The sequence below is a fragment of the Oryzias melastigma genome, linkage group LG7, assembly GCF_002922805.2.
Source record: "Oryzias melastigma strain HK-1 linkage group LG7, ASM292280v2, whole genome shotgun sequence".
Lineage (NCBI taxonomy): Eukaryota > Metazoa > Chordata > Actinopteri > Beloniformes > Adrianichthyidae > Oryzias > Oryzias melastigma.
The window spans coordinates 12370747-12393037 of NC_050518.1; the positions used below are offsets into that span (position 1 = coordinate 12370747).

General features: G+C 37.3%; 1 protein-coding gene across 2 annotated transcripts in view; it reads left to right on the forward strand.

Annotated features, from left to right (window-relative positions):
* The window catches only part of LOC112159114 (poly(rC)-binding protein 4), a 55194-nt gene that overhangs the window by 7348 nt on the left and 25555 nt on the right, over positions 1-22291 (forward strand). Inside the window, exons 2-4 of one of the 2 annotated variants that reach the window (XM_024292979.2) lie at positions 7844-8007; positions 10045-10099; positions 10921-11134. The gene's annotated coding sequence lies outside the window, so the exon portion shown is untranslated. The remainder of the gene's footprint in view (positions 1-7843; positions 8008-10044; positions 10100-10920; positions 11135-22291) is intronic. The other variant, XM_024292980.2, reaches the window with a different exon arrangement.

A 22291-nucleotide genomic window follows, 5' to 3' on the forward strand; every position in this document is an offset into this window, starting at 1 on the left:
CAATGATGCAGTAGGGCTCTCAGTGCAGGGACCATGGCTGTGATGCCAAAGTAGTCTTATCCAAATCTGTCGGCACAGTCTCATTTAACAGATAAGAGGCTACCCTCGGGCTGGCAGGAGATGGAAAAATACAAAGCCCCTCTTGTTGCTCACTTATCATTCTCACATTCCTGGAATGAATATGTGTATGTGCAGACAACCAAAACCAGTATGAGGGTTTTTTTTCCTGCACATACAGATTTTAATTCTAAGTAAATACAATTTTAATCTTGTGTTTCTTTCAATGAAAACTACTGATGCTATGGGCTTCTTCTCCTTGCAGTGTCTTGCAGAGCAGTAAAATAGCGCAAAGATTAAGTCAAATGTGACCTAAATCTGGATATGCTGAACTTGCATTCCAACTGATGGAAATCAACCCATGTAATGAATCATTGGGCTCACTGCAGTCTCTGATTCTGCCTTTTTAATCCTTAACACAAATGTGCATCACAATTCTCAGTAGTCAAAACAACCTCATTTTCACCCTATTGTTCCTTGACATTTTTAAGGAACATAAAACAGAAAAGCTCCTATGTTTGAATAAAAGATGACTTATTAGCTTGACTATTTAGCAGCCTTAACCAGAAAGTTTGAGGTTTAAAGCTAATTTTCAGTCAAACTCCGCAGTAGCCAACAAAAGAAAATGTTCTTCCATCGAATAGTGTAAATATAATTTATCAATCCCGAAAAGATAAATTGGAAAAAGAAAAAAAAAAACTCCATAAAGTCCCACTCCGATCATCTTTTGATCTATTGTTAAGCGTTCTTTTAATTATGATTATACTGTTTTTGCCAAAATTTTTAAAAATCTGTTGTTTTCTTGGACATAGTTTCTGCAGAGCTTCAGTGGTTTCACAAGAAATTTGCCTTTGAGTTGTAGGCAGGACTGTTGGCACAGAGCAACCCCACCCTTATTTCCCATCATCCATCTGTTTCCATGCTCTCCCTCTAGCTTACAACCCCTCAGACTGCCAACCTAATATTAGCGTTGCAACAAAAATGGCGAGCAGTATTGGAGCTATCCAGTCGTACAGTTTTGAGCCAGATGGCAGCTCAGACGAGGAAAATGAAGACGTACATATCTAGTCGTCTACATGTAGAGCTATCATAATCAGACTGTGGGGGATCTGGGACGGAATTTCTCAGCTCAGTTCCAAAAGCCCCGCCCCCTCAGAAGAGATTTTGGAAACAGAGGATTCAGATCAACACAAAAAATGACTTTTTAAGACATTTAGGTTGTGAGATTTTGGTTTAAAACTTCATAATCATAATTAAAACACTACTGGGAACATTAAAAAAAAAAAAAAAATTCCCATAGGGGGACTTTAAAAATGCTGCAAGATTTTTGAATCTACTGGCATAAGATGCTACATGTATTTCTAAAATGTTGTGTTAGAGTTGTTTGCTTTGGATTTAAGCAAATGAAAATAAAATAGTTAAAATTGATGCATAGATAATGACCTTAGGAGTCATGGCTTGGAATCCCAGACATGGGCAAAACCTAGTGTTTTAATCTGTTCTGTTGGTGCAGATTTTTTTTGTTGTTTGTTTTTGGTTCATTAGCTACACTACGGGCCTTCATTCTTTAGATCTGGCCTGGACCACTACAAATTATCCACACAGATGAAGACCTGGAATGGCAAAATATGATTCAAACAAGAAGGTGCTTGTTTTTTTTTTTTTTTTTTTTTTTTTCAGAACCTTTTGTTATTCGAAGATGCACACAGTCGGTGAATGCAGGTATAGCAGTAACAACCAGCTCAGCGAAAGGCTCTGCTGTGAACAATCTGTAACTTTCAAAATAGCCCATGCTGCTTCATTGTGTTCTGTCTCATTACCTTTTTCTCAAACCCCAGTGAAAGATCAAAGGCTGTCTAAGGGTGCTTTGAGTCTCTGAAGAGATTGTATTTCTCTGGCAAGGTGCAGTCAAGGACTTTGATGTGGTCCTAGGACATGATACCAGCAGTAAGTTTTTTAAAAGCTCTTTTTCACGTGTCTGCAGTGCAGGATTTACAAAGGAACGTGCCCCATTTTCTGCCATATAAACAGTTACAGAGATGGTGATAATGTAGGATTTGTTTGATTCAGTTCATCTTTCTGCTTTTGCAATTTTGAGTTTTGCTTCCCTATTTTCACACATTTGAAGGGAAAACCAAAATGCCCCTCATACTCATCAGATTAAGTTCCTGTCTGCAGGCTGCTTTAACCACAATACTGGGGAATATGCTGCCAAAATGGTGCTTGCTTTGCACACTTGTGCACCTGCACATGACACATTATCCCCTTTGCCCTGCCTCAGATATGCCCCGAAGGAACACTTCTCCTCACATCTACCATGTCAGCCTTATTTTATAATTATTATTTTTCATAGACACCAAAGAGAGCATGTGACCCAAGGCTTTAGCTTTGGTCTTGTGGCTTAGACATTAAAAATAAAGACAAGCACTTGCATTAAATAAAAGAAAAAATAAACCAAATAAAAGAAAATGTACCATCAATAAAACTGCATAGAGAGAAAAAGGTAGAATTTCATGTGTAGAAGCCTAAAAGCATAGCTTCAAAGACCTCTCAGTTTAATAAAATTAATTTAACACAAACTGGAGTCAGAGTGTACAGTTTTGTTTAATCTAAAATATCTTTGCACTCAACTTAAAAAAATAATATTATGTCATGTATCGATTGAAATTTAGCATTTACCATGTTCTTCATGTAGTCAAACAGCACACTGCTGCTTGTTAGTTACTTTGTGGTTTTCAGGAGTGAAGTTTTGAGGTGCAAGGAGCCATAAATTCATCTTCCGAACTGCCTTCCTTTTATTGTGCTCGCACAAAGTTCTTCAAGGACGCACTAGAAACATTCTCTGCTCCTGATTTATTCTCAAAAAACATGTTTTATACCAAGCTTAGTAGTTTGACTGGTATAAAGGCAATGGTTTATTATTTTTTTTTTATTGAAATTATGAAGGTTAATTTATGTTTTTAAAGTGAATTTCTGTTCTGTTTGTCTTATATCAAAAATTATGGTAGCCCCCTCTGTTCATGTCAATGGGTAGGCCTATGTGTTTTATTTTTATTTATTTATTTTTTTCTGATGAACTGATCATTTTAAACTTAGACAACTTATGATTTAATATTGAATCAAAATGCTTAATTTGTTTGTCACCCAAGCTCGATAAAATAACAATGGCAATTAAACGTACCAAAATCCTAACTTATGCGCAGAAAAATGCTTACTTGTGTGTGCAAAATACTAATACATTTGTTTTAAGAGAACAAAATACTCATTTGTGCAGACAAAATGCTAACTTGTATGAACAGAATGCTAACTTGAGCGCACAGAATGAGCACTTTTGCCCAAAAGATACTAACTTGTGTGCGCAAAATATTAATTTGAGGGCCCAAAATAAACCACTAATTAGTGCTCACAAAATGATAACTTGAGGAAACAAACTACTAATTTTAGGGCACAAAATGCTAATTTGTGCACACAAAATGATAACTTTTGCGCACATGTTACTAACCTGTGTGCACAAAATACTAATTTTAGAGAAAAAAAATTTGTGCACACAAAATGAAAACGTGAGGGAACACAATGCTAATTTGAGCGCACAAAATGCTAACTTTTGCGCTAAAGATGCTAACTGCCCAAAATACAAATTTGAAGGAACAAAATAGACTACTAACTCCTGTGAGCACAAAATATTAATTTGTGAGCACAAAATGCTTACTTGTACAAACACACACAAAATGCAAGTTTTGTATAAAGATACTAACTTCTCTGTGCAAAATACTAATTTTAGGGAACAAAATACTTATTTGCGTTACTGATAACATAAGGGAACTTTTTTTTTAAGGTTTTTTTCTTGGACTCTGTATATGTGAATGTAGATTTACTGCAAAAACTCCACAATTGTTTACCACAGCTGGGGTTTTTTGTGTCCTTTTGTAACTCCTTGACTTGTTATTGCCTTTTAAACTATAAATGGTTGCCACATTGCAATGGTCATTAAATTGAAGTTACAAGTCCAATATTTACCGTCTATTAATTCTGTTTGCCCACTGAGTCCTGTGGGAAATAAATGAACGTTTAGCTGCTAAATGCTCCAGCGGTCCACTCTGTCTTTTTCTGTTGTTGGTATTGCAAAGAAAATACATACAGAAATGTGAGCTATCCAAGTGATGTAGAGCTGCAGCTTTAAAAATTATTTTAGTTCATTATATTCAGCTTTTAACTTTAGACTTATGTGAATAATTGGCTAAGAAAAGTGTGTGTGAGCTGGTTGATCACTGAAAATTAGGTTGATGTCATTATAATTATGTAATCTAATTTTATATTTAGCTAAAACAGTAAAAACAACAAAACTTTTCTGCATGCCTCCAACAAACATGCACATTGTGTGGGTGGTGCGTATATAGCTGAAACCACTCAGAGATCTGGACTAAAGTAATCATTTTTCAGAAAGTAATTTAGCAAGTAATTTCCTCTAAATATTTAAATTCAGATTGTTTCCATGAAATGTCTCAGGCTTTGTCCACATTTTTCTAATCATTTCCTGTTCGCCTTTAAATGTAATTTCATGCATCTTTAATGGAAGTGAAAATAAGCTTGCTAAATCACATCACTCTAATGCAAATCAGCTCCACCTCCATAAATATGTAAGGATGCATGTCTGAGCATGTACACGCAGGTGTGTGTCTGCTTTATTTGCATTTCCAGTTCATTTTGAACATGGAAATAGCAGCTTTGGCCTTCTCTTCATGTCAATTAAATATTAAATTATTTCTTCTTCTTTTTGGTTTGTACAAGGAATCTCTTTCATGTTTCATAAATAAACGCCAGAAAATAAATATCGGGCCATTGCTTTTCGCTTGAGAGAGAATTAAAGATGATTTCAACTTTCATGAAGATCAAGCTGAAGCAGACGCTGCTTTAATGAAAGATTTACCTTCTGTGAGGCTCCGGCAAGAGCAGAGATTCCGCCCTCCCTCCCATATGTCTTCACTCACCATTAGACAAATATAGGAAAACCGTGAATTTCCACACATACATTTTTAGACATGTGCCTGATAGCAGTTGAAAGGAAAGAGGTGCGCTAAAGCTTTTACCTTTTCCCATCTCTTGATTTGTGTTTTGACAGCCATTCAGTTTGAGCGTTATTTCCTTGACTTAAATGCTTCCAGGTAAGCAGAAATAATTTACATTCTGTGTCCCCAGAAGAAATGAATGTCTACCAAGAACTGCTGATTGCAGCTCAAGTAAAAAGCTTGTGACTGTTGATTATCCACTAATCATTTTACAAGAAAAACACATTTATAAAATATAAGTTTTGATAAATTTTTGTTTTTTTCTAAAAGTTGTGTGATCGTGTTGCCCTGCGACAGACTGGCGACCTGCCCAGGGTGTACCCCGCCTTCGTCCAATATTAGCTGGGATAGGCTCCAGCAGCCTTGTGACCTCAAAAGAGATTAAGCAGATTTGAAAAAAGGCTGGCTGGCTGGCTAAATACAAGATAAGGTGCAGCTACACGTACACAGACTGAAGTTCTAACAGATACTCTGACAGCTTGAACAGACTTTTTTTTTATAGTGATCAAAATTCTCTGACCAGGATAGTGAATATGTCCTTCAAAATAAATGAACAGTATTACCATCAGTGATGGATTGCAAAACTCTGACTTTGAAATAAGAACAGAATGTGAATTTGGTGCACGAGCCCTTCTTCTATACCATGGGTGGGCAAACGTTTAGACTTGTGGGCCACAAAGGACTCTTAACTTTGACAGAAAGGCCAGACCTAACCTTAACCCCAGTAATAGATGTGTGGAGTGCTCATCAGAGATGAATTTCAATGAAAAGCGGCATTAATTTAACTAAATATTACTTTAAGACAGAAAATGTTTGATTTTGTATTTCAATTTTGTTGGCTTTTGCTCTCACTTTAAAGCCAATTGCACTGATAGGTTGATGTCCCTTGGAGGAAAACGCAAACTTACAGAAATGCTGTGTTCATGTGGTGTTTTAATGATCAGAAAAATGCCTGTCCGACTCAAAAAGCACACATAAATGTCAGAAAAACAGTTAAACGGACCGCATATAGCCACCGGGCCAGAGTTTGCCCACCACCGTTCAATACGTTCAGTTTCTCAACACAAACCCCACAGAAAGGACATTTTAAACTGAATTCAGGGAATCTGCTGCCTCCTCCTCTCTTTATTAACTGTGTTATGAAACCTTAAAGATCTTTAAAAAAAACAATCATGTACACGTAGCTTTATATCTATACAGGAAGTTTTAAAACTATTTCATTATGACTTTAATCAACAGAGAGATGTGACTTTATTTGTATACATTCAGTGTTAAAGTTCCACTTCAATCATTCTTTTATTTATTATAAAAGCATTCTTTTAATTGTGATTATGCCGTTTTTAGGTTAAATCTAAAAACGTATCGTTTTCTAGGATATAATTTCTGCAGAATGGCAGTAGTTCATTAGTCATTTGCCTCTGAGTTGTAGGCGGGACTGTTGGCACTAAGTGAGCCCGCCCCTAATTCCCATTATCCATTTGTTTTTCTCCCGCTAGCTTACAGCCCCTCACACCTCCAACCTAACATTAGTGGAGCAGTAAAAATAGCAAACAGTATTGGAGCTGTCCAGCCATGTTGTATTTAACCAGATGGCAGCTCAGAAAAAGAAAATTAAGTTGTACATAGATCTATTTTTTCTACAAGTAGATACATCAGAATGGAGCAGAGAAAGGAGCTACATTACGTCTACTAGCTTTTTCCAATAGCCTATTTTCATCTACGGTTACTCTTTATTCACAATGATTGGACTATTCAGAAACACAATTTTAAACTTCATTTAAATTGAACATGTCCTCCATGATGAGAAAAATACTACAAGAACATGCTAAAAAAACAATTTTCATGTCTTTAAAGCTGCAATTTAATCTCGTGTGATAGTATTTCTTTTGCATTGTTTTTGCAGCATCATACATTACAGAGTAAAGCTTAGTGAAGTGATCAAACATTATTGCAAAGGGTATAACTCTATTATTAGGCAACGTAACAAAAACAATCTTCCTATACTCCGTGTAACCACGACTAAACAGACAACTGGGTGTGGGAATACTCCCCTTACTAATTTCAGCTGCACAATTGGAGCTGCTGGAGTGATGTGTGCGCATGTGGAACACAATTATCAAGTCAGAGGAGAGGAAAAATTAGCCTCATGTCCCACCTACGGAGTCTTAAATGCCAAGACAAGGAGGGAGTGTTAATCAGCTGAGGGACCGCCTTGTGAAACACAATTGCATTTGTGCTCACAATGAAAGCACACCTCTTAAAGATCTTATTTCTGTGACTGAGAACACTCCCATTTCAGATCGCTCTCCAGTCCTGTCTGACATGCTACAGTCACATTTACTGCTCAGGTTTCATGTGCCAGTTTTCCACTACACGAGCTTTAAATGCTATATAGGCCCATAACATTGGTTTGGTGAGTCACTTAAAGGCTTATAGATCTAGATTATAGCTTTCATGACAGTTACTCATAATCCTGGTGTGCAAAAGAAAATCATTAAGTTTTTTTTTGAGCTTTGCAAGTGTTGTCATTGTAAAACCTTTAGAAACCTTACACTGAATGAATTGTACTCGTCTTATAGAAAGGTCTAATCAAGAAACATTACTGAACTCTGGAATGTGCGGAGCAGTAATTTAAAGTATTTTATTGCAGTACATTTAGCCCTTTTTTTCTTAACTAATGCAGCTTTTACTCATTTTTGCCATTTCTGTCTTTCACACAGCTGGTGGCAGACCCCCTCTCAACATGATGGATTTAAGATCATACAGCACCTCCTACTGTTTGAAAAAAGAACATCTATCACTTTTGTCAGCTCATATGGACCGCAGCGGGCTGTTCGTTAAAGGTTTTATATGCAGTTAGGTGCCTGGCACGTGTGGTGTCGCTGTAGGTACCCCGCAGAGCTACTTTGTGAGGGATTGGGTTGCTCTCTTCAAGCACTGTAGTGTGGTTTAGAGGGTTTTAGAGGCTGCAGTTGATTAGAGTTGTTTTAATTTTATTTAGTAAAAGCAAATTATCAAATGTTTCTATCTTTTTGCTTATCAATTCATACATTTTACCTTATTCAGTCACAGTAAAAGACTTGTGCTTCATTTCCACCTGGAGGTGATTTTTCAACTTTTCGATGAGATCGAATACCACCAAGGGTGTAGCGATTGACTCAATCGATGAATCAATTTACATTACTTTGATTCAGTCATATCGATTTGTCTGTGGCAGGTTGTTAATCAGAATGACTTAAAACATTATAAAATTGTTTAAAAATTAGATGAATCAAAACTGATATTGAAAAAATATAATTTGGATTGAGACACGATAGGTTTATTTTACTGGAATGTAAAACAGCCAAGAGCATCATAGTGGACAAACATGTGATGGCAGCAAAAAAAATGATCAATCATTAAAGGTCAATGTGTGGAAACACTTTGAATTGAACAAAAACATGTGACCTTATTACTTTGATGTGGAAAAACAACAGTGGGCTGAACTTTATGAAACTAAAATGTGAATGGATTTGAGATTAATTCTTCTTTTTACACCTATTTAATTTACACTTGATTATCTCGCAACAAATACAATAAATCTGGAAAACTTCACCTGCACTGTTCAGTACCAGGTATTTATCTCTGAGTCACAGTGGTTGAAGTTTTGGCTAAAGATGTCCAGGATCAATTTTAGGTCAGATCAGATGTAAGGTTTCTAAAGGTTTAAGATCAATGAACTAATATGATTCCGAGCAGCAACCGCAAACTTTGATATGAATGGAATTGTTGTTAAAATGAATGGTTACAGCCCCGATTACCAGACTGGCGTAATGCTGTAGCAACAAAAAAATAAAATGAAAAAAATAATAATAATAAGATTTTGATTTGAAATGGTTTACAGGTGTCAACAGAATTTGTGAAAAGTAGTCATCGCAGAAAAATGTTGTTTGAGACTTTTAGAACAGTAAATCTTTTGTGATAAAACAGGATTTTAATAATTTAGTTGTTTGATCTGAGCTTCAATTTAATCATTTAGCATTTGGCAGAAACTAAGAAGTGTTTCAATGATAAATACATTCTATTAAAGTTCCTAAACACTTAAACACTTACATAAAGTAATAAGGGCTGCACGGTGGCGCAGTGGTTAGCGCTCTTGCCTCACAGCGAGAAGGCCCTGGTTCAAATCCCAGCTGGGACCTTTCTGTGTGGAGTTTGCATGTTCTCCCCGTGCATGCGTGGGTTTTCGCCGGGGACTCCGGCTTCCTCCCACCGTCCAAAAACATGCTTCATAGGTTAATTGGTGACTCTAAATTGCCCCTAGGTGTGAATGTGAGAGTGAATGGATGTGTGATTGAGGCCCTGCGACAGACTGGCGACCTGTCCAGGGTGTACCCCGCCTTCGCCCATCGGCAGCCGGGATAGGCTCCGGCACCCCCGCGACCCCGAAAGGGACACGGCGGTCAAGAAAATGGATGGATGGATAAAGTAATAAGAAAAGCTGTATCAAGTTTTCTTAATGATTTTAAGATCTATTAGCTCATAATATAAAGTGTTTGGTTTGATTTTCATAAAAATAAGGTGTATGTGCACTGCTTGTAAGAACAATACAAATGCAAAGATATCAAAGGATTCTTGGACTAAGATGAAAAGCAGAATCAGGCCTGAAAAGGAAATCTAAATATTTGTCTCCAAAGGAATGTTGATAGTATTTTCATGTACCGTTGTTAATACTCTTAATATCTTCCTTTAAAAACTTCCAATTTCTATGTCAGTTTTTGTGTTTTGCTGAACTTTCAAAGACATGTTTTACTTTTTCTCTTTAGTCTGCTTTTATCTGTTCCAGTTTAATTTATTGTCAGCTGTCTAGAAACCAGCAGAATCACTGTTAAAAAAATTACAATAATCATAATAATAATGTTTGTTCCTTTTCTCTCCACAGTAGAATAAAGTCAAAAGGCAACATGAAACACGTACATCAGCGAAGTTGTTACAAGGTAATTTAATAGCTATTTAGGGACTTGTCATGTGCCAGGGACCAACTTATTTATTCACTTTTTTGTTTTGTTTGTTACTTTAAATACTATTCTGACTTCCTTTTGTTACAGAATTAAATTAATCAATCAGATTGTCTATTTACCCCTCCGAGGAGGACAGAAAGCTGAGAGGATGCCTTCTTTTGGCATCTTTGGCAGATGCAATTCAGTGGTTGCATTTACTACATTAAATCATTTAGTTGTTTGCTGCACAAAATCATAAAAATTTGAATGCAGTTAGGCCACTCAGAATGAACATATTTCCTTTTCACAGACCATTACTGTGAATAACACCTGCAATGTGAAGGAAAACACACTAGATGGCGCCACAACAGAGCAAAGCTGCCAATCAAGCCCACGCCATAAACTTGAAAGGAAATCATTAAGCGCAGAAAAATAAAAAAGGAAACCGTCGATAATTTAGTGTAATCAATAGAATGCATCAATACTGTAAAGTCTGCTTACTGTCAGCCTATCTTACCAGCATCTCTGGACACTGCGAGAGAATTCCAGCAAAGCAGGAAAACGTCTCCATTCCTTCATTCAGTTCCCTCTGCTCAATTATCCAAATCGCGCGCAGAAACTGGGTGATGCTGAATAACCATAAATGTGCCAACCTGCGTGCGTCCGGCGCGCGCCAGAAGCGCACGGCGCGGAAAGATTATTGTGTTCCCGCGGGGCTTCACCCAGCAAACAAATGCACACGCGTGATATAATAAGCAGCTGAGCCCAAACATTATTATTTTCTATTTTTTTTCCTCCCTTTTTTTGTATTTACGCAGAGACAACTCTACCGGCTGGAGATTTAGGGGCGCGCGCGCACGCGCGAGCGAGAAAGAGAGAGACGGAGGGAGCACTCTGCTCTGCTGACACTGGGGGAGGACAGTCCGCACTACACCTCCGTGTCCCAGACATGCGTGGATAACATAGCGTGATCGGCGGAGATCCATGGAGATAGTTTAGTGGAAAGTCCAGTAACCTTTTACATGAAAACAGGTGAGTGACTAAGCTCGTTTTTTCCCAAGATGATTGTTGTTTGGTTGGCGCATCGCAACTTAAATTGCTCTTAATTAGGCCATAACATCTATCTGCAGTCTAATAGTGAGTTTTAGTGTTTGTATTACATCGAATGTTTGGTGTTTTTGTCCAGTTTAATCCCCACATGTATGTATAATTCTTGGAAGAACCAGAATTGAGCCTAACTGTTCTCTGTTTTTACATAATTAGTTTTATGTATTTGAGTCATGCTTATGGGAAATGTGTGACGTCTATGCATGTGTGCAATAATGAACACACTGACTGGAATCCTGAATATGGCAGAAAGTGTCCAGATGAGCAGATGAGACAACTGGGCTCTTGTGTGCGGACGGTTTTATGTTAATAAAAGTGAACCCCAGTGATTCTCCAGGCCAGAGCAGAACACAAAGCTTGTTCTCAACAAGTCCCGTACAGTGGGCGCCTGGCTGCTGGTGCTGAGGCAGCGAGTGTGTGTGACAGCCCCATTATTCACCAAGAGGCCTAATTGCAACAGCATTACACACTTGATAGAAGATCAGCTTTTAGAGAAAGATGGGGAAGTGAAGAATTTGGCTGGAGATTTGTTAGTTTAAGCTGGGAAAATGTAAGAATCTGTGGATCATAATTGGTCAACTGTAGTGGAAGTTCAGCTGCACAGCATGAGAAGACTCAGAAACAGACCGTCTTTTGTCCCTCCCTTCTCTTTGTTTAGGCAGTTTTCTGGGACAAACTTCCAAATTCATAAAAGAAGGATATTTCCTTTTTATCCTCTATATGGAAATCTAATTATGATCCAGTTAGAAAATTCTAGCAACTACGTCATCAGATTTGGAAACAGTAAAAGCAAAAGGGACACTTACAAGCCACAGAGAAGTCTGCTGAATGAAATACACTGTAAGGGAGCTTCCTTGAAGGAGGGGAACATGGTTTAGATTTATCTTCCAGAGCACATAGAGGAAATCAATAAGGAACAGAATTTTATTCAGCCTGTGTGTGTGAGTGCAGCGAAGAGGAAGCTTTTCTGGGTGCAAAGACAGAGCTTTGCCTGCTCCTACAAACTAGAAAAGAATGTACAATTTGGCTGACGTGAGATACACCCATGTTTTTAGTAGCTCTCAAGGGTGTGTGTCAACCTATTGTGTACTGCTGATTCTTTATCCGGGTTCGATTCAATCTTTTAATGCACTCTTAGAGTCAGGGCTCTAATAATAAATGAGAGAACATCTTCAATAATGAAACTCCACCTGCATTTCTGCTGTAGAGTGAGGGCCGGGGCTGAGAGCCTTCATAAATAACAGAAGCCAGTCCTGACACGTGCTCCTCCAACGCCTGGGAACTGCCAATAATCCCTCTCATCTTGTAATATGCTGTTGTTGCAGAGTAAGAGGAGAGCAGAAAAACAGTTTGGGTTTGGAATCTTAAGTAAGCCACAGTATCTTTGAACAGTTACGGAGACAAATCACAGATATGCATCCGTGTCTGCTGACAAGGAGAGTGTCACAGGAGCATTCTTGGAAAATGTAGATATTAGTAAACAGAAGAACGGTCTGACTTTTTGTGCTAACCCACCTTGAAGTGTCACTGATTTGCCATGCATGTCTGGAATTAGCCCAACAACATATTTGTGTTTTTCACTCGTTCTCTGTCTTGTCATGCTTCCCATTTCGTAAGACAAATTAATTTTGTCACCTCATCTCAAGAAGGAATTACTTTCTTGCAGCTTTGTTGTGATCCAAATTAATTTACTCTTCAGTCCTCTGTAATTAACCTGATTTTAAGTAATTAACCTAAACATGTTGCAACCAAACAAGCCTTTGGTACTCAACTGATAGGAGTTTTTGCATTTGGTTCGTGATCTTTCTATCAAACACTCCCTGGTTTGTTAAGTCGTGGGGCTAACAGCGTTGATTCATTTGTTTTGTTCATCCACAAGAGGATATTTTTTTCCATGAAAACACAATGTGACCCTGGTCTTAGCACAGACGCAATGGCTGACAGAGCTTCAGGCTTTCGCTTGCAATGAAAGGATAGCTCTGTGTTTAGCTCCACGGACCGACCCAGCAGGCCTCGTGACTCGCTCGCAAAGAGTCTCATGAGCGCGGTTTATTTAGTACAGAAGTTAACGTACAATAGTCACCTTTATTCTGTTCTGTAGGGGGAACTACTGAGGAGCTAAAAGCGGGTATATTCTCCACCAAGTTTTAAGCAAGAAAGCCAAAAGACGGCACTTGTGACAGTAATCTGCACGGCTTTGGAGGACACTAAATGGAGGTTTTCTCTCTATTCTGTTGCCATTTGTATGTGTGTGTGTGTGTGTTTTTCAGAAAGAGAGAAGGTTTTCATCTTTGTTCAGCTGGCGAGTGCCTGAAATATTTATCAGGGACTGCACTATTTTTGGGTTTGCGCTCAGTTGTTTTGGAGCTTACGTAAGATGAACTTTTGTCTCAACATGCATGGTAATGTTTTATTCTAAGTAAAACATCATTAACTCTGCCACCTTGTGCATATTAATGGTGGATACGGCACAGATTTGCTGCCAAGTTAAGCACTTTGAGGGTTATCTCTAAAATGGAGGAAAGACTCTGACCCCATCTGTCTAATGTAAACTTCAACGATGACGTTTAGTGGAGGGCCTTGTGTCAATTATGGAGTCTCTGTAGATCGTCTCAGGTTTCCTGTTTCCAGGAGATATTGATCACCTCGTCTCTCCTTCCTCCAACTATCTCCATCTCTCCTTTTTTCTCCCTCCTGATTTGCCTCCCATTTCTGCCTATAGCTCTCCTCCTTTCTCCTCCGAGGTGTCAGATTCTCTGACTCATGCCCTGGTGTGGAGGATGGGAGGAAAGTAAGGATGAAAGAGAAGAGAGAAAAATCATTTTGCACATCAAGAAAGTGACCTTCATCTAGTCAAAAAAGGATTGGGGATAAAAGCTGGAGTTAATGTCCTGCCAAACTGTAATCTCTGCTGTGCAATTCAGAATGAAGCAAATGGGGGCTTTCAGATAATGAGAGGCAAGTTTTGTAAAGCAAAGCAAATAAGAAACTCTGAGTTGTTTATGGAGAGTCCCACACTCCTCACACGCTGCTTTAGGATTGCAGCAGGGAATGTGCAAAGAAATCACATCATCGTGTTTTTTTATAGTTTGGTTTAATGACAAGTCTGTGACGTACAGGTCATGACTGAACCACCCCCGTGCTGACTAAACCTGGCATTAACACACACTCTGAAAGTGCCACTGTGTCGCTGGAAGTAACAGCTGCTTCAGAGATAACAACTGACAGGCCAGAAATGCAGTCCTGTAAGGCTGGTTATCTGTGTTTCTGGGCTGCTTCAGTCCTGCTGATAATGAGATAAACGAATGAACTTGGACGGAACTAATTAGAGGATTGGATCTTAACAAAAACAACGGCATCAAAACCCAATCAATGGCTGTTCAGGGGTACTCTTATTAAAATGACCCATCAGTGAAAAGTACTTGAAACTTCTCTGCAAGGAAAGATTGCAACAGGCAGCCATAACATAGTGTGCTAAAATGCTGTTGGTTTTTAGCCATAGTAGAGAAATCGATCTGTTCGAACGCTTACAACGTGACACACGAGACAACCTTGGTGGAGTCTTTGTGTGTCTGACTTCAAACACGATTTCTAAAGTCTCAAATAATTAAAAATTGGGAGGATTTTATCAAATTAAAACGAGATAAGCTCAAGGTTTTTTTCTGCGTAGATTTTAAAATAAAACTAAGCCTCTGTGTAGACCCGCAGTCCTTGGACCTTGAAAAGGTTAAAGGCTGGCAATACTCACATTTCATCTGTCCGTACAGATGAAGCAGAAACAAGCATTCTCTCAATATCATGTCAAGATGCTGATATAAAATCACTCCCCATATTTTTGGACTATAAATCGCTTTGAGAATAAATTTCCGCAGCAAAAAATGCATAAGAGAGAAGAAAAAAAATCATATAAGTCACACTTTTGGGAGAAGTTTATTTAACAAAATATGCCAACATGTCATCTTGAAAGGGAAATCCTAATAACCCAATGAATATATAACAATAATATACCTAATATATGCAAGTTTCACTAGCGTAACACATTGATGCTTAAGTAGCTAATTTAATAAATTTATTAATTTAATAATTTCCAATCCCTACGGCTTCTCCCCACCCCTACATTTAGCCCTCCAAACAGAGAGTTATGGAAAAATAGTGTCATAAAATGTAGACATTACTCCCACTCGATGACGTCATCGATAGTTGCCAGTCAGCTACGTTAGCGCAGACCTGCTAGCGCTTGGAAATATGCAACATATTTTTTTTACTTTAAAAACTCATGCTAAAACAAAAAGCTATTACTTACATTTAAATCTAAATTTAGGTGCTTTAGAGCACACCCACGTGAAGAAATGTGCTTCTCCTGAAACATCCATGAGGATTAACTGTTGAAAAACCTATGTCGGACAACCATTTCCCTCCAAATGAACCAACAATTTAGAGGAAGAATTCAGATTTGGCCTCAGTGTCAGATCATTTCAGCCTGGCACTATCCTTCCCTCCATATTCAAACGGTTAGCACTTCCATGGATTGAAAGGGACGCTACTCATACGTCACTACCAAGTTCAAATCACGGATTAGTCACTGTTCAACTGGCTTCAACACACGTTCAATGGCTGCATGTTTTCTTAGTAGAGCCCAAAAAATGACTTAAAAATTTGTATTGCGATGCATGAATGCGAGAATTTTGAACACAGAAGCCTGAAACATGCATATACATAGACTTTTTATTGGAAGTAGCTCCTTGGACACGGTTTTCAAAGTCCTGTTTGATCATAGCAGAAGTTTGAGCAGCACTTCTTCTTCTTCTTCTGTTGCTTTCAGTAGCAATTACACACACCTACAGTGCCCCCTAGCTGTTGCTGCTAATTATTCTTTTTAAATCACTTATAAGTTGAACCCCTGAGAAAACTATGCAAGAAATGTGACTTACACTCCAAAAAAATGTGGTACTATTTTAACATTATTCCAATACATCATCGTTTCTTAGTGCACAGCTAATGCTGAAGAGACAGTGATCACCTTCTCTATTGGTTGATGAACAGCCAAATATGATGTGAAGCCAAACATGTTTGTCACTCTCCTTTAATACCAAGTGTTTTATTTACACAACTAATTTAACAACTGTATTTGTGCTTAGGTAAATGTGTCCATATAGTGATACTTTCATCATTTTTCTCCAACATGAGCTAAACAATAATGATAATTATACACATAAAACACTAACAATTATCCAGGCTGATACTTAATTGAGGCTCATTTTGAATTAGGTGTGCTTTTCAACAGATTTGTCTTTATATGCCACGTATTTTAGTCATGGACGAGCACCGTATCTAATTTGCTAACCCCCCCTGCTGCAGGTTAAGCTTGTCAACAGCAGTCCACATTTAGGCGCCGCGGCTGCAGTGAGTACAACTGTTGGTCCTCTCTCAGAACAGGGAAGCCAGGCTGGCTCCAGGAGCAGCATGCAGCTCAGGGTCCGATAACCCTCTCAGGGGCTTTGTGGCTGACAGGCAACTTGTGCTGCAGGCTGACACGGTCGTGCTCTAACACCAGATGAAGCCGGGCTCTGATGGGAGAGTGCAGTCCCCTCTGTACTGAGGGGCTGACCCATCTCATTATATGTGACAGAGCTGAGACAGACATGCTGAGAGATGAAACACTGCTCTTTAATTTCAAGCCTCTTCTGTTTCACAACTAAAGCCCTCTTCACCTGTCCATTTCTGGTTTTCTCGATTCAGCACAGAGAAGGACAGAGAGCTGGTTCAATTTAGAAATATGTTAAGGTTCTTGAAAATGCTGCACATGAAGATGTTCTTATGGTTGTGACGTAGAAAGGTTTGATCTTCAGTTCAAAATTGATGTTGTGTTTTTACTTTTATTTAAAGGCATTTAATTCACAATTTTGGAACTTTCAGAAAAAGCTTTCTTTTCTTTTTTGCTTGAATTGCGATCTCTTTTGTATGGTGGCCGTGAGGTACAAATCCCACCAACTAATCACCTGACTCAAAATCATATGAAAGATTACAGCAACAATTAGAAAACAAAACAAATTATATTAAAAGCAACATTATTTCTTAGAAATCTAGCAACCAAAATGTAAAAAAATAGAAAATAAACATTTCAGAAAGGGAAAAAGGCAGGTACAATAGGACATCACTGATCGGATGATGAGTTTTGTTCATCATTTTAATTGAAGTGATGTAAGATATCATCGTCCAATCAGCAATGCCTCACACTAGCTATCTTTTTCAGTTTCTTATTGTGTTTTTTTAACTTTTCATTCGTTTTTATGTTTTAGTTTCTGGATTTTTTTTATTTCTAAAATGTAATGTTTTTTAATTATTTGTTTTGTTTTTTAAATATCTTTTGTGACCTTTAAAATGTTGCGTCAAGTGTTGATGTGATTTGAACTTCAGGGCCACCGTACTGCTCCCTCTTGATTTAAATAACTTGCATCCTTCCAGCACTGAAACATATTCTGATACTTCTAGAATATTTTACTATTAATTAAAATCATATATAATGGTGTTTATCTTCAGTTTAGTGTTCCTTTGTTTTTCTTTGTAAAACTCTTTCAGCAGCATTTTGTTATAATACTGTTAGTATCGTGCTGTGGCAAAGCTCTTAAGCTATTACATATTAGTGATGCCTGCCAGTATAACCCATAGCTGTGATGTAGTTAAAGCCCATTCGGTCTTTTAGAATATTTCCTTCACATTTGTGGAGGTTCATTTCATCCAAAAGCTTTGGGTTAATGTAACAAACCTGCTGAAGGGCTACATTATGAGGAGCGTCCATCCTCCTTGGCTAAGATTTCACATGCTTTTATCCTCAGCATACTGTCAGATTAGTAAACAAAAACTCTCCCCAATGTACCGTTTTTTTTTAGCTTAGTGTGTGACTAGAACAGCCATTTTAGAAATGAGTCCAGACTTCTTACCCTTTTGGCAATATTTCTTTAAATGAACAAAAAATCTGTCAATGGAATCTTTCCAAAAAATCTTATTTTTAGAAAAAAATCTAGTCACCATAACATGTTTTCACAAACTAAGATTATTTTGCTAATGAAAAACTTTCTTTATTAGCTTACTTTTCTTGAACTACAATAAATAAGAGATGTTTTTCTTGAGGTCTCTTTACTTTCTTAAGATTCCCTTTTTTTAAGTGTAGGAGCTTCATGAAGATGTCTTTCCCCATTTTGTTAGCTTAACTCTAACTTTGCTGTAGTTTTAATTGATACATGATTGATGAATGTATCATTTTTTTTGGTGGAATGTCTCAGTGATCAAAGCCCGTCTAGATGTGTGTGCCTGTGCATACGTGTGTGTCCTGAATGAACTGTTGGCTCCTTTTATCCTGGCAGCTGTATATGAGATTATTATTAGTGTTTTGTTTTGCTCGTTCCTTTGAACGCCGCGCTCTGTATCTGCGTTTCAGTCGAGGGGGGGCAGCGAATGGTCTGTCACCTCCTGGCCTCAGTGCGTGTGTACTCACATTGACACCCTCTCACTTACTGGTCCGCATGTGCACACCCTGGGGTTCACCTGGTCCTCTTGGCTTCTGTGTGTCCACAGAGGAGACACACAATCCCCCCGACCCATTGCATGTGCTGTATGGAGAAGGGAACCCTGTTTCTGTCTTTCACCATGGAGACCAGGCATGTCCTCATTCCTTCTTCATGTTCCAAGCCAGCGCAGAGCTGTCTGTTGTGTGAGGGACGCGGTTGTCTCAGAACAGGTGTTCGGCGCTCTAGATCCTTTTCATCTCGACACCCGGAGTGGAGGGTCCTGAAAACACGGCAGAAAAAGGAGAGGAAAAAATGTTGCTGGCTTTTGTCAAGAGATTTATACTGGATTCTTTTTATCCTTCAAATCTTTGAAGTATGCATTACAGAAGTTTGACTCAAAATAACAAGTCTGGTTTCTAAATGTCATCAACTAAAACGATGGATTCTTAAAAGCTTTGGTTATGAATCTGCCGCATATTATTTAAAATTCAGCATCATAAAAAGTAAAATTAAGTTGAAAATGTCCTCTTATGTCCATTTAAATTATAAGTGAGGTAACAACACCATTGCAGTCTAAACATTTATTTGCTCATATGGTTTAATGACATGTTAAAGTGAAAATATGTAAAAGGTTTCATCAAAGACAACTCTAGAAGGTATGTAAATAAAATGCACAACTCATGTAAAAACATACTGAGAAGGCCATGCTATAAATGTTTATATAGTAGATAATTTTCTGATAAATTAATGTTTTAAAAAAGTTTTAAGTTCTTTGCCATTTACAATTTGAAAAAAAAAATGAGTTAAATCTGGAGTAATTCAAGATTACTTCAAGTTAAATCCAGGGGCAGACTTAACATCAGATAAAGATGGGCGACCGCCCAGGGCCCTTAACACTTTTGGGACCCCAAGCTGAAGACTTAAAATATATTAAAAAATAATTTCATAGCCATTATTTCTTGACTCTGTCATAGTAAAAGAAAAAAGAAAATCTCTGAGATGGCATCAGATCGTACATGAGAAACTGTTTCCTCTTCCCCATAAATCTGTAGCAAAGAAATATTCCGTCAACAGGATGTTAGCCAGTAGAAAGAGAAAACTTCTTCTAGAAGTTTGAAAAGGAAAAAAAAAAGAAAAAAGTGGGAGCAAACCACCAGTGTAAAAAACAAAAGGTACAGAAAGCAAAAAAGTTTTTGCTACGCTTCCAAAAGTGCAGGAAGAAAAAGCAAAACAGAAAAAAACTGAAAAAGAAAATAAAGAAAATCAAGAAGAAAAGAAGAAAGGAAAAAGGAGGGGCAAAAAAACAAAAAAAGCCCAAACATTTTGTTGACGCACTGTTTTATAATTGAAGTAGATTTGTGTATTTTTCTTTCTTAAGTAAAACCTGACAAATAAAAGAAATGACAAATGTTACAGACATTTTACTCTGGGGGAGGATTTAAAAACATTAATGCATGGCAGCATAAAAATATGATTAAATTAACATTTTAACCCAAATAAAGTATTGATAAGGCTTGAATAGACCGAGGTCTTTCTGCCAACTGAAGCTTTTATTAACTGTATTTTTACTTGATTAAAATGTTCTGTAATGTCGGTGGGACTTTCTGGACTATTGAACTAACTTTGACATGACAGCTAAATGAGTGGAACATCATTTTGTCTTTTTGAAATCTTAAAAATGCATCAAGTTGTTTACTTCAAAGATTTCTACTAGATTATTGTATTTCTCTTTTATCCGTATCAAAATGAAACCAGGAGCTGGGAGCAGTACAGCTACAGACTAATACACTGTGTAATTTAATAACTTGCAGCATGATAGTTTGTTACTGCAGTGTGCTGCGAGCAAAGACGGCTGAAATTATGCTTGACACCAAGCTTTTAACCATGCTTAGAATCTATAACATTGTGCCACCGTGTATAAATTCATGTTATGGGGAAAAAAAAAGATCACATTTTGCTTTGGCTGACCTGCTTTGATTTTTCTGGATGTGAAAGAAAGCTCTCAATTTATGCATGAGCACAACTGGGTACTACATGAGAAGACATTCCTTTTTAATTAGATTTACATGGCCTTAATATTTATCCTAATTTAATAAAAATGATGAAGACCAGAAGGTTATTAGCCATGTGAAGAAAGCATGCACACAATTTTGAGGAAAAGTGGTTAGAAAACAAGCTTTGATATTTAAAAAAAAACTGTTTTTATCTTGTTTTTGTGTAAAATGTTAATTTACAGAGCAAATAAAATACAAAATTCTCTCATATTCACCAATATTTAATTACAAAATGTATTATTTTTATGAACTGGCAACAAAAACACGTTCATCTGCATAATATAGGAGCACCATATGCTGCAGCTTAGGGTCAACGACAAATTATGATTACCCTCTAGAAGGATTTGGTCCTTGTTTGCTGAATTAAATATGAGAATTTGGCTAAATAACTTTGTATTACGATAGCTGCTGTTTTGACATTGTTCTGCTTGGGTCAGAAAACATGGGAGGCTAAGAGGATGGCTATTCAAAAACCGGAAATGTTACTGACTGGAAATAAAAAGGAGAATCCAACAGCTCTAATGCTCTTCTTGCAGAAAGTGTAAAGCACTTATGACACAGATAGTAGTCCAGTTGAGGGCACATTTTCCTTTTTGCAAAGGTTTTTGCAACATTTATGTAGCTCTTATCAGGTAGGGTCCAAATGTAATCAATTTTTACATCTTCAACTTGTAAGTTGATGCATCCCTGAGATACTTTAAATGTTTTTTACATGCAATCTTAGAGGACGAACTTTGTTTACAACACGATTGGTCAAACTGAATTACCATAAAAAAATTATTGAAAATTGTAAACCCAAAAAACTGACAGGTGTGATTTGACCTTTTGACAGAGTATGCAAAAATATGTCCTAGACTATATTATGTAAATTAGAACCTTTTCCTCTTTACAGGAAGTACCTTTAACCTTCATTGTGAAATGGGTTTAGTATATGAGTTGCAGATTGAGGTGTTTGACAACTATTGTTAACATATTATTAACATATGCGATTTCGGAAGAGCATTTATGTTATCACTCTTCCCAACTTTTTTTTATTTTTGGTACATAAATTCTGATGTAATCTGAATAAATGTATAAATCCAACAATAAAAAATACCTAATTTTTCCAATGATTCAATGTGCCAGACATCTCTGGGGATAAATCTGGGCATATATATTTTTGTTTTGTCAATGTTTTGCCCATTTTGATATTTATGTGTAAAAAATGTATTATTTTAAAGAATGCTTTTTTTAATTATGTCTGTATAAATCTATTTTTTTATCTTGAATCTAAAATGCAAAAAAAACAATCAATAATACATTCATGCAATAATAATTTATTGCTTTTCAATATTATATTTATTGTTTTAGTTCCTGTTACTTAGTTAGATTTCCAATCATGCCTTTTTATATTTTGATTTTTTCCACTTGTATGAGCAGTGACTCATAACTGAAGCTCCGATGTGATGTATTGTGTTAGTGAATGCTGTAGGGCCAAGGTTAGTGTCAGTGAAGCAGGACAATGAAAGAGCCACTCCAAC